Source organism: Macaca nemestrina, unplaced genomic scaffold (genome assembly GCF_043159975.1).
Source record: "Macaca nemestrina isolate mMacNem1 unplaced genomic scaffold, mMacNem.hap1 Scaffold_84, whole genome shotgun sequence".
In the NCBI taxonomy this organism is placed as follows: Eukaryota; Metazoa; Chordata; class Mammalia; order Primates; family Cercopithecidae; genus Macaca; species Macaca nemestrina.
Window position 1 is genome coordinate 210,326 of NW_027257875.1, and position 13,031 is coordinate 223,356.

Genomic DNA, 13,031 nt, shown 5'->3' on the forward strand with positions numbered 1-13,031 from the left:
TGCCTGTCCTCACCAGCATCTGGGGCTGTCGGAAGACCTTAGTCAGGCGCTCCAGCAGGGGTGTGAACAAATTCACTGCGGCTTCGGTGCACATCTCGGTGCAACCAGTCACGCTGAAGGTCATTTCAGATGCTTTCGGGCCATCCTCCCGTCCTTCTCAGTGAAGCATCTGTTCAGGTCTCTTCCTCTTTTAAGTCAGGTGGTTTGTTCTCTGTCATGAGGCGTGGGAGTCCTGTGCATTCTGGATACGAGTCCTTTGCCGGCTGCACGGTTCATAGACATCTTCTCCCCATCTATCGAAAATGTGTCTCTTCAATTCCCTCGGGGTGTCTTTTATATTAGAAGTTTAATTTTCATGAGTCTTACCTACTTGTTTTCTTCCTTGATTATGGATCATGGTATCATGGCTAAGAGCTCTCACCCTAGGTCTCGACAATTTCCGTTTCTTCTACAAGTTGTGTAGTTTGGTATTTTACATTCAGGGCTATGGTCCACCTTAATTTTCATACAGGAATTTCTCCCTGTTTTCACTCTTTTGCATACGGCTGTCCCATAATTCCAGCACCATTTGTTGAAAAGACTCAAATTCCACTGAACTGCTTTTGCCTCTTTGGATCTGTTCTGGACTCCACTCTGTCAGCTGACCCGTGTGTCCATCCTGAGCATAATTTATGACTTTAGTGGCCGTCTCTGTGAAAAAAATAATCCTGTCTGGAAGCAAAAACCACATTAGAAATGCTCTAAATAAGATTCTTCCTGTTGTCAGGAGAGCAAAGCCACTGCCCTAAGCAGAGGTGAGGCCTCAACAGCTCCCAGGCACAACCTTAACACACAATGGGGAAGGCAATTCATTTCAAGGGCCACAACCTGAAACCAGCATAGCCGTGAAAACTGCGATAATTTCACAACAGAATGAAATTCATAAAGAACTGCTGAGAAGCATGTAATAAGTTACATAAATTACTGTTCCTTAAATTCTGATGGTTGACTAGGACAGAAATAGCTTCACGGTACAGTTCAAACGGGAGAAAGGTAGGTAGGGGTGGTTTCCACACCACACAGGGCCTGCAGGAAAGGGACACTCTTCCTCTAAACGGGAGATCCTGGGAGTGATGTGATAAACCATGGTGAGAGGCACGGAACTGTGCAAGCCGGAGTCGCGGCCTTTGCCCCACCACGGAGCCTGTGTCCATGAGCGACGAGGCTCAAATGTCAGGCCGGGGCAACCGAGGCAGTTATCAGGGGACAAGAAAACGAGCGCACGGTGGAGGCAAAGGTCTGAAATTGCGCGGCAACTTCGAGTCAAGTGGGACAAACTGACTCAAAATGCAAGTTCCAAAAACCATCACAGAGAGCTGTTCCTCGGCTCTGGAAAGGTTAAGTGACTAATGCCCACACTGAGCATCTGCTCCCAGAGACGACCCCGGTGACTTAAGGCTCAGCTCCTCCGAACCCGCGCCGAACCTCAGTGAGGAACTTTGTTGGTATCTTAGGGCACATTGACATGTTCCCTTAAAATCTGGTATTTCATCAACAATGCAGGCGCCAGCTTTGACTCATACACATTTTGATTAAACAAGATAATTTACACCCTGACCATGCCAGGTAAGAGGTTTACTACAATCTTTAAACAGAGCCAGAGGCTACAGTCTGCTCCTACACAACACCATGTCTCTACAAGTTCGATGGGTTTTTACTTTCCATGTCTTCACTTGCCTAGTGCTAGAAAGCAGATTAAAAACAGAAGGAACCCCGAAACACTATTGAATGAAACCCAAATATCTTGCAGTCATCATCCTGATGAGATGTTTATTAAACAGAAATGTTCTCCCCTGTAGAAAGCAGCACACATCAACACACACCGATAACTGTCGCCAACATTCCAGATCATCTTCCCTTCCATGGCCACGGTGCAGGGCAATGGATCACGCACACCTGCAGACCCACGGAAAGCGGGGTGACACGGCCGATTCTTGTAGCGAGCAGGCCAAGGTGCACTCAAAGTGCATCTCTTTCCAGAGGGCCTCCACGGAAAGTTACACATTTATTCCACGAGTTAATGGCACTGCACCAAACATTTCTGTAAGATTCTCTAAGCAAGCTCTTCCGTCTGCCTAAAATGTCCTGACACAAACTGAAAAAGTTCTTGGAGCTGCCAAAGACTTCAGTATCCCCTTAACTATTGTCATGCACGCCCATGTGAAGAGACCACCAAACAGGCTTTGTGAGCGCAAAAATGGCTGTTTATTTCACCTGGGTGCAGGCGGGCTGAGTCCAAAGAGAGTGAGGGAAGGGAGGTAAGTGTGGGGCCGTGTTATAGGATTTGGATAGGTAAAGGAAAATTACAGTCAAAGAGGGGTTGTTCTCTGGCGGGCAGGAGTGGGGGTCACAAGGTGCTCAGCGGGGGAGCTTTTTGAGCCAGGATGAGCCAGGAAAAGGAATTTCACAAAAAAAAAAAAAAAAAAAAAAAAAAAAAAAAAAAAAAAAATCATCGCCTCAGGCAAGGACCGGCCATTTTCACTTATTTCTGGTAGAATGTTATCAGTTAAGTCCAGGCAGGGCATTTGCACTTTTGTGATTCTTCAGTTACTTCAGGCCATCTGGCCGTATATACGTGCAAGTCACAGGGGACGCGATGGCTTGGCTTGGGCTCAGAGGCCTGACAACTACAGTCTTTACTTTTAAGGTGTGGGTAAGATCATATAATCCCCAACTAAGCTCCTGATGCTGTGTGTGGCATCCAGCAACAGCACGTTTCATTCCTGAATTACATTTGACTCACGAGTCCACAGTGAGAGTGATTTCTGGTGAATGAAACACCAGGCAGGAGAGTGATTCCGCTGGGCAGCTCTTCACACACGACCCAGGAGCTGAGGGGAGAGGAAGAGGCCCACGCGCGTCCACCGTGTTCACGCCCCCTTCGAATGTGCCCCACTCCTAGAGACCCGGACCCAAGGGAAATCTGACCTGAAAATGGGCAAACCCTCACTTTGGCAGAGGGACAGGGACTCGGGGCCACAACTTGACCTCAGAGCAACACAAGTGCAGACACAGCACCCCAGGACACCCTTCTCACCCAAATTCAAGGAGGAAAACCAACGCCCCGCCCCCTTGCGGAAACCCCGGACTGCTGCAGTAGACACCTGCCGGCGTGTGCAGCCTCTCCCGTCCCACATTCCCGGCTCAGCACCTGTGCCTCAGCCCTGGCACTGCTCGCCACACCCACAGGTGTGCCAGGAGGGGCAGGTCCTAAGGTCTCCACAGCACCAAAGCCTGCAAGGCAAAGGGGCCGCTCCCTCCAGCAGGAGTCCAGAAGCACAGACTGCACCAGCGTCAAGGCGTGAGAATTCTCCCCTCGGTCTCCGAGTCTCCAGTCTGTTGCCCGCCAGGGTCTTCTGCCAACGGCAAGGCCCAAGCTGGGAGGCACATTTGGTTTTCACCATTTCCCTTGTCAAGATCAATACTGCAAATATATCCAATTCATCCTGTCACTAAAAATGAAATAATCTGCCATCTCCATCACAGATGACGCAATCAGGTTTCCATTACCGGGGTGCTTTTTTTTTTCTTCTTATTTTGAGATGGAGTTTCTGCTCTGTCGCCCAGGGTGGAGTGCAGTGGTGCAATCTCGGCTCACTGCAACCTCTGCCTCCCGGGTACAAGTGATTCTCCTGCCTCAGCCTCCCAAGTAGCTGGGATTACAGGTGCCTGTCACCATGACTGGCTAATTTTCATATTTTCAATACAGACGGGGTTTCACCATGTTGACCAGGCTGGTCTGGAACTCCTAACCTCAGGGGATCCACCTGCCTCCTCCGCTCAAAGTGCTGGAATTACAGGCCTCAGCCACCACGCCCAACCATTACTGGTGTAATTTCTAAACCACTCTCTCACACCCACTCCTTTTTTTTTTTTTTTTTAATTAAAGAACCAGCTTTATGGCTATATTTTTTCCAAGAGAACCAGTTACCCATTTGAAGTACAAATAAGACACCGTGTTTAAAAACCAAAAATGCCAATTTGCACAGAAGTCTCCAAATACCCAGTCGATTTGAGCCTTGAGAATAACATCAAGCTGTTGGCTGAATACAACTTCCCTTTCCATCCGTCTGCCTGTGAATTAGACACAAGGACGAAGCCACGAGCTAGGTACATAAAGGCGGGAACCACCAAGGCAGCCGAGACTCCAAATAAAAGCTGGAAGGACCAACACAAATGCATCACACCCTGCACGCCCTCCTCTCCTTCCTTTTCAGAATTTCCAGAGGATGAAACAGGGACCTCCTCAGACGTCCCATGGTGCAGGCGGCCAGAGGGGAAGGCGGCGGCAGCCTGAATGAAGTGACCGGGAAATCACATTCCACAAACAGAAATTCTCCATGTGCTTTACATCCTCTGTCTCTGAAGAACTATGCCAGTCTAACAGTCGCTAGAAAACCGCCTTCAAGTGTCATTTCCCATTTCAAGCAAAGAAAACAGTGGTGTGGCATGAGGGAAAAACATAGCCATGTGCTCTGGGCTATTAAATAAGTTTTTTCTGTTATAAACATATAATTTTACGTTCTCAGTTTTCTCTATAATTGATATGCTTCCTAATTAGCAGACATAGTAATAAAAAGTGAATTCCAAGTGCAAGATCGGAGGACCCGTTCACATGGCTTCAGGTTCTGCTACTGGGTTTCAACTTAAGAAAATGGTTCTGTGCGTTGGTAACAAGGCCTGAGAGTCTGTGTGAGAGTCTGTGTGGCTGTCATCAGGGTTCGTGTTGGCTCCGTAGCAGAGGATGTTACACTGTTACATTATCTTCTACAAAAAATCCTGAAAAAACGAAGGCTGAATAGACATACACACCCTCCCAAAATAATCCAAATGTCCACCGATATGAAAAACAGATGAATTACAGTTTCCATCATGGAATATTCCTCAGCAGTGAAAACAAACTATAGCCACAGGTGCCAACTAGGATAAAGAAAACCTTTTAAACAAGTTTAAAGTGAACTGACTAGGCGGAATTCCTCGATTACAGGCTTCTGCTCCAAAAGGGTACTGTTCTGAATCCTGTGATGTAGAATGATAGTTAGCAACCCTGTTTCAGGGCATATCTAGAAAAAAGCAAAATAATGACTGCACAATTTTAAATTCTTTGTAAATTATGACTATTACTATGAAAATTCTGAAAATGTGAAAATCTTCCCAACTGTTATTGGACAAGCTTCAAAATAAATACCCTGGCCTTGCTTGCCACACCCACAGATGTGCCAAAATAAATGAAAATATAGCCCAAGTTAGTAGAATCGAAACCTGAAGATGTACGAACCGTCCCTGCCTCACTATCTATACATCATGTAGAAATTTAAGAGCAGGTAGTGACACTGCAATGCAAGCCTCAAACCAACTGGGTATTTGAAAACTTCTATGCAAATTGGCATTTTCGGTTTTTAAACACAGTGTTATTTGTACTTCAAACAGGTAACTGTTTGGTTCCCTTGGAAAAAATATAGCCATAAACCTAGTCTAAAAAAAAAAAAAAAATACGGGAGTGGGTATGAGAGAGAGTAGCTTAGAAATTTTAAAAGTATCGGCAGGGAGCGGTGCCTCATGCCTGTAATCCCTGTACTTTGAGAGGCAGGCCCCATGGGGCCTTTGAGGACACCGGTCTCCTCTGCTGCCTTCCTGCTGGACTGACCCAACAACATTCACTGGGTTTCCACCCCTGTCTCATTCAACATCCCAAGGGTGGTCTTCATCCTCATCTGGGGCTCAGCTCTGCCCCGATTTCCTAAATCTCTGCCTTCAGAGCCTGAAAATACCTATGCCCAGGGTCACCCTAAGTCCACGTTTACCCCAGAGAGTCCTGATTTTATGTTTTGCCAGCATCGCCTTAGTGATCATTTATCCTGTCAATTCCAACTGCCTTCACACCTCACCCCTGCTGTCTCCCAGCAGACCCCACTCAGATGCACATGCCCCAGACCCCACACCCAGGTCTGTGCATGCTGCCCTGCTCTGCCCATGTGGGCACCACCTCTCTTTCTTGAGGAATCAGCTGGCGATCATCTCCTTGTGGAGGGCTACCCTCACTTCCAACTCTCTCCAGCCAAGTCAGAAGCCGTCCTCGGTACTTCCCCAAAACTCAGGCCAAGTATGAAGATGGCGCAGATGCTAGCTGTGCCTGGGATGCCATGGGCAGTGTCCCCAGATGCTCTGCACATGGCCCAGGGCACCGCCTGAACACAGCAAGTGCTGAAGAAATCAAACTGACGTGCGCTGACCTCTGATAGGGCCCCCTTCACCATCCACATCTGTCTCCCCTCTTGACAGTAAAATCCACAAGACAGGGAGGGCTTGTCTCACTCATCTTCAAACTCCCAGGGTCACCCTGGTAGGTAAAGGGGACTCAAATGTCTTCTGAAGGAAGCGGCTGGTTAGCTGCCGAGTTAAAGGGCCTCTGAAATTCAGAGCTCTGCATAGGAGTCCAGCACACTTTATTATGAATGACCCCAACCACGGCAGAAGTGGCTGTGGAACCAGTGCTAACCAATTCAGGGTTTGTTCACTGTTTCTCAGTTCATAATCACAACTCATTCTCACAGAGCAGCCGCGCACAGATCCTCAGACGTCTACACAGAGTGGGACGATGGCACCAAGTCACATCAACGTCCTGTTGCAGACTGGGAGACACCGGTCAGACACGGACCCAGGCAGAGCAGAGACCTCGCATTAAATTGGCTCCGTGTAAACAGCACTCCCTGCCAGGCCCTTTCCTATCCGCACAGCTTCTACAAATTCAACTCTCACACCTGACACCTAAGAATACTGCACACCCCCATGTGAACCCCCCATTTACCTCCCAAATGACCTGGCATGGCTGAGTACAAAAAATTTCAACATAAGGGAACTGGAGGGCATGTGGGGCTTTCTCCAGTCCCTGCTGCCTCCTGATGGGAAGGCCCACTGCTTCACACCCCGAGTGAAGGGTGGGTCTCTTCGGCCCCCAGGCTTTGACCTGGAGCTAATCAGCATTAACTAATTTCACTTTCCAGGACCAACTTCAAAGGCCTGCAAAGCCAGAGAAGGGAGAGGAGATGGAACACGCCCTCACCTCAGACCTGTTGCAAGCACGCACTTCTCAGATGCGTCCCAAGGTGCACAACATGTCCGTTGCCTGTTTCACCTCCACCGACCTGCAGGTCTTCTATGTGGCATCAGCCTCCTGGGCACTGGAAACAAGAGGAATAATGGCAAGTCCCCACTGCAGCAAAGGTGAGGAAAAGGGACCCAACGCAATGGAACTTTCCTTTTTCTGACAGTCTCAAAACAGAGGGAAAATACTGTACAGCCAACTTCCCCTCACACAGGTTTATTTACCTATGACTCAGAGGCCATGACAGACAACTTCAGGTTCTCACCGATTCCTATTTTCCCCATCCAGGGAGCCTTTGTTTTTAATATCGTACGAACTTGCCATTTTGTAGGCCAAAAACAGCAAATATTGGCAGTTTCCTACAGTTCAACCGAATAAAATATGATCATGGCCTTTTGTGAAACCATGAAGAAAAGGTGGATATCTCAATATATGTTTCCAGACTGGCTTTGTTCCTGAAGCACCAACTCTGTTCACTCAGGATTTTAGACACTAAAGAATAAACATCAATATCCCACCAAGAAAACCAAAAGGATGAAATAACTTTGCATCCACCTTGGAGCCTTTTAGGACAAGGCAGGACACAAACTTTTAAAAAGCTGCCGTTGTCCCTCTGTATACACAGGGACATGGATTTCAGAATACCCCCCGAGTTTACCCAAATCTACGTATCCACAGGACCCGCGGCCACTCTATGGAACCACATGTAGGAAACGTCAGCCCTCCACAAAGCCAGGCTTTTTCAGTAAGGGTTTGGTTGGAAAATAATTAACATAAGTGATCCTTCGAAGCTCAAAACCCATGTTGTTCAGGGTCAGCTGCATTTACTACTTGTGTCATATCTGAGGCCTGAAAGCCATCATTCTTGATACCTTAACGTGATGGTTAACAAACTAACTGTTCTGATTAGAAAGAGGAAAAAGCTTATTTTTAAGCTGACAATGAGAGTGGATGCGCTACGGTGAATGGAGAACAGACCTAAGCAATCACCAAGGCTGGGGTGACTGCCTGTGCTCAGACCCACGAGGGCCTGTTCCTCCATCTCCCTCTGCTGAAAGGGATAACTGCTTCTCCCCCACGAGTAAAGGGCCTTTTTAAAATATTCACACGAGAAGTGCTATGAAAAGCTGAAAGGTCACAGATAACATTTTTAAAAATAAACATTAACGTAAGCATTTAACAAGCCCATTATGATTTAAAAAAAAAAATGGTATTAAGTTCTTGGGTGTGGTGGCTCATGGCCGTAATCCCAGAACTTTGGGTAGCCGAGGTGGGTGCATCCCCTGAGGTCGAGAGTTTAAGACCAGCCTGGCCAACATGGTGAAACCCCGTCTCTAACGAAAATACGAAAATTAGCCAGGCATGGTGGCAGACGCCTGTAACCCCAGTTACTTGGGAGGCTGAGGGAGGAGAATCACCCTCAGGCTGAGGGAGGGAGAGTTTACAATGAGCCAAGATCGTGCCATTGCACTTCAGCCTGGGCGTTGAGTGTAAAACTCCATCCCAAAAAGAAAAAAAAAAAAGTATCAAGTTTTCCTTCCAATGAACCTATCATTCAGCCACCAAGGTATACTATAGCTACTTATTCAGCCATGAGACACACCACAGGAGATATAGGCGAACAGGACACAGTTCTTCCCTGAAAGAAGTCTACACCCTCAACAGAAGGGAGGCGCACACTCCGAATGGAATCGGCATAGGAAACAGATGCTGCTGCAGGTGGAACTGGCCGCACAGAGCACCCGCTCCAGTGTCTGAGAAACAAGGAGCCGTTGGTGCCATCACCTTCCATACCTGAGCTGGGGCAATGGGGAGCCTGTCATCACCACCACCACCACCCGGGACAAAGAGCCCCAGAACCACACAACGAGCTTACAAACTCACCGAGACGATGACCGAGCAATGTGCGTGGAGTGATGCGAACACGCAGACGTCAGGGCCACGCGTGGCGTTGGTTTTGTGCATCAACCTGAGCGTGCCCGGGGTGCCCAGATGGCTGGTTCTGTATTATTTCTGGGTGAGATGCATGTTTGCCTCTGGATTGAGTGGAGACCCATCCTCGCCGGTGTGGGGGACACCACCCTGTCCACCCAGGGCCCGAGTAAAACAGCAAGGTGGGGAAAACTGGGTTCACTCCACCTGTCTGGCTGATAGGCCAGTGACATCTGTCTTCTGCAGCCCGTGCTACTGGGTCTCAGCTCCTCAGACCCGGGTGGGATCTGCACCCTCCGCTTCTCAAGTCTTCAAGCCACACCCTCCCAGGACTCTAGCTTGCAGGCTGTGGGTCCTGGGGCTTCTTGGACTCTGTAGCCCCTGCAGCAAGCCTCCCCCTGGAGACACACGCACACCCGGCTGGCTGTCTCTCTGGAGAGCCCTGACTAAAAGCCGCCCCTAAAAGTGGTCTTCAGAGTTTCTTTCTAGCCCTAAGATCCCAGCGCCCCTCCTACAATTCTAGGCGGAAAGGTGAACGGAGACCAATGGACAGAGGTGTGTGCGAGGACACGCCAGGCAACCGCACTGGGCAGGAGGGCACTAACGCTCACTAAGCAAAGAATCAATGTTGCTTGCCACAAAAATGAGAACCGTAAAGATTTCTTCAAACAGAAATGAGTTTGTTTCATGATTTGCTCTTAATACATAAGAAAGCATAAAAGTAGGCCTATTAACAATTACGTAAGTGTTTAGAGGCCCTTGAACTACTTCTGTCCCTTTGTGTTTTTATAGAAAATAAGCCTGAGGTTAAAGAGAACAATATCACTGGCCACAGCTGGGGCCACGCGAGGACACAGCTTATACCCCTGAGGTCCCTGGGTGCCCCGAGTCCTTCCCTTGCTATTTATGGCAATGTGGGAGAAACCAGGACGTCTGAGCATGGACCTGACCGTGCTCCCAGGGACCGAGGAAAGCACCTATCTGTCCAGTCTTCTCTCCACCCCGCCGTTCCCTCCTACCCAGACTCTTGGGCTGACGCGGCTCATGCACTCAGCAGCGCCATCATTAAACGTTTAGCTTCGCATCACAAGGGCCTCCTCTGGCCTCCTCTGACCACTCCTGAACCTGCAGCCTAGAAGGATGGGGTTGCAGTGATCTGTCATTGCACTACTGCACCCAGCCTGAGAAACAGAGTGAGACTCTCAAAAACAAACAAACTAAAACAAATTAAAGGAGTTCAAATGAACTCGCCCATACCCTTTAAATTTTCATTTGGGTACATGGGGTGATCTAGTTCCTTTTTCCCTTGCAATACATGAATAATCTAATAATTAAATATAATCTAACAATTAAATGGGAAAATTTAATTATTTTCCCATTTCATTATTCCCTATCTCAGGGAAAAAGTTAAAATTATTCCCTATTTCAGGGAAAAAGGTAAAAATCATTTTAAACCTTCCTTCCACAAAACAGTATACTCAGTCATCTCTATCTGCTGTATCATGTGGAATTCAGCTTCACATGTCTACAATACAGTTTTTGTTAAACAGTGTTTATATAGACAGGCAAGAGAAAGAAACACTTGGTCTATGTAGAAGCAGCAGAAGACACGTTTTAACACAAAAGGGAGAAGATACCACCGTGTGAATCTGGAAATTCTGTCCTCATCTTGTCCACACACACAGAAAACACCCAAGCACGTGCCTAGTGTCCAACAGGAGCACAGAAAGGACAGGGATCCCTCCAGTTGTTTAATGACCAGCCCCACTTGTCACCGCCACATAACAAAATCCGCATGGCAACTTCAGCACGTTTCATTCACGATTCCACGGAAATCAGGCTGAAGAACATACAGATGTTTTGCCCACATTTAAAAATCCAAGTATGGGACTCATAGAAGTAAAACACACTATGGGTTCACTTAACTTTTCCAAATTTTTCCTTGGAGAAACCTATAAAGTTCTTGTCAGTTACATCCTTAAGTTTTTCAATAATTTTTCAATGCAAAGGTCGGGCAAGACTTGTAAATAGGTACACACATACGGCCCGGCGCGGTGGCTCACACCTATAATCCCAGCACTTTGGGAGGCCGAGGTGGGCAGATCACGAGGTCAGGAAACCGAGACCATCCTGGCTAACACGGTGAAACCCCGTCTCTACTAAAAATACAAACAATTAGCCAGGGGTGGTGGCGGGTGCCTGTAGTCCCAGCTACTCGGGAGGCTGAGGTTGGAGAATTGCATGAACCCGGGAGGCGGAGCTTGCAGTGAGATCGCACCACCGCACTCCAGCCTGGGTGACAGAGGGAAACTGTCTCAAAGAAAACAATGGAGGTACACACATACATACCACGTTCTTCTCTCAAAGAGACGGGCCCTTTTTTAAGATTCCAGAAGTAAATGTGGTTGTCACCCTGCTTTTGAGAGGATGAGCTGTGTTTTAAGCATGAACACACTTTCCTCCATGCACCAAGGATGCACCATGGGGGCAGTGCTACCGCCGCCTCCCCAGTCTCTGCTCAGGGTGGGGCAAGGGGAGCTCAGTTGTCTCCCGTATACACCGTCAACAGGCCAGGTGCTCAGAAGGAGGCTTCCAGGACTCGCTGTAGGCATTCGTTAGCAGGGTAGGCAGTGCCTCGTGCTGGTGGGCATCCAGCAGTAAGGGGGTCTTGCACTTCACTCCCTGGGCCCAGCCCCAGACAGAGGGGAAAGAGACACCTGTATCGTAACTCATGTATATTTATAGACACACAGAGACTCTGCAGTGCAAGGTGCAGAACTAGAAGGAATCATGGAAATAAGAGGGAAGACATTTGGTTACAACTGGCAGAGCCACCTCAAGCCTCAGCATTTCCTGCCGGAGCCCTCACTGACCAGACTCCTCCAGGGTCACTGCCACTGCGTTCCCCAGCTCATGACAGGGCAGACAGTGACAGAGCCTCAGAACAACCTCCCACTCCTTCCTCACCAGCCCAGGGGACGAGCTGTCCCAAAGCCTGAATGCGGGAACACAGAGGTGATTGAGCAGAAAGGGGGACAGGAACAATGGCCGCGGGTGAGCAGATATTGCGGGGCACCCCAGCAGCCCTTTCCACCTTAAAGAGGACGGCCATGGGTGTGCGGATGCTCCCGCGTGACCCAGCCGTCCTTTCCACCTTATAGGGGAATGGCCACAGGTGTGCGGATATTCCCGGGTGCCCCAGAGCCCTTTTCACCTTAAGGAGATTTTCACAGTCTCATATCAGTCTCCAAACTATTCAGTGAGGTTGGAGGAGTATCACTGTGGACCAACACCGATTGGCACCAAGTAAGGGCAATTTTATAACCATGTCTCAACCATGAAACAATCAGGTCTTTGGCCATCTGATCTAAGCTTTTTCTATAACAAAGTTGGATAATTAAGTTGAACTTTGGTTTTCCAAAGCTTGTTACAGAAACCACATCTTCCTAGGTGTGGCTCTGTGATGTCACGTGCACACATCAGTAGCCAGGCTTGCCAAGACTCACGGCACATTACACGTTCACCTGAGAAGGCTGCTCAATCACTGAGGGCTCTGGCGTGCTCTGAAATGAATTTGCCACTTCGGCCTACACTCTACTCCCTTGTTTGGTTAAAGAAACCCAAAAAGCAGAATTTGTTTTGGCCAATCGCCTGCTGACCCAACTGCAGAGGTTTTCATTAGAGTACTTTCATTGCATCATAGAAAGCAAAGTCATACATTAAGGTTTACAATACTCAAAATTTAAAACTACATCCATACTTCAAAAAACCACCATTCCCATTTTAGATGGCCAAATGCATCTGAGAAAGAAAGAAACGTGCTGAGCGCATTTTTTGGGTCATCTTATGGAGAAACTGCCACTTTAAAAATGGCTCTAGTTCCTGGCTCCAGATGGGTGTGGCGGGTTGTCTCACTCAATTTCAACTCCACCTGAAGCTGGGACACTAGAAATCC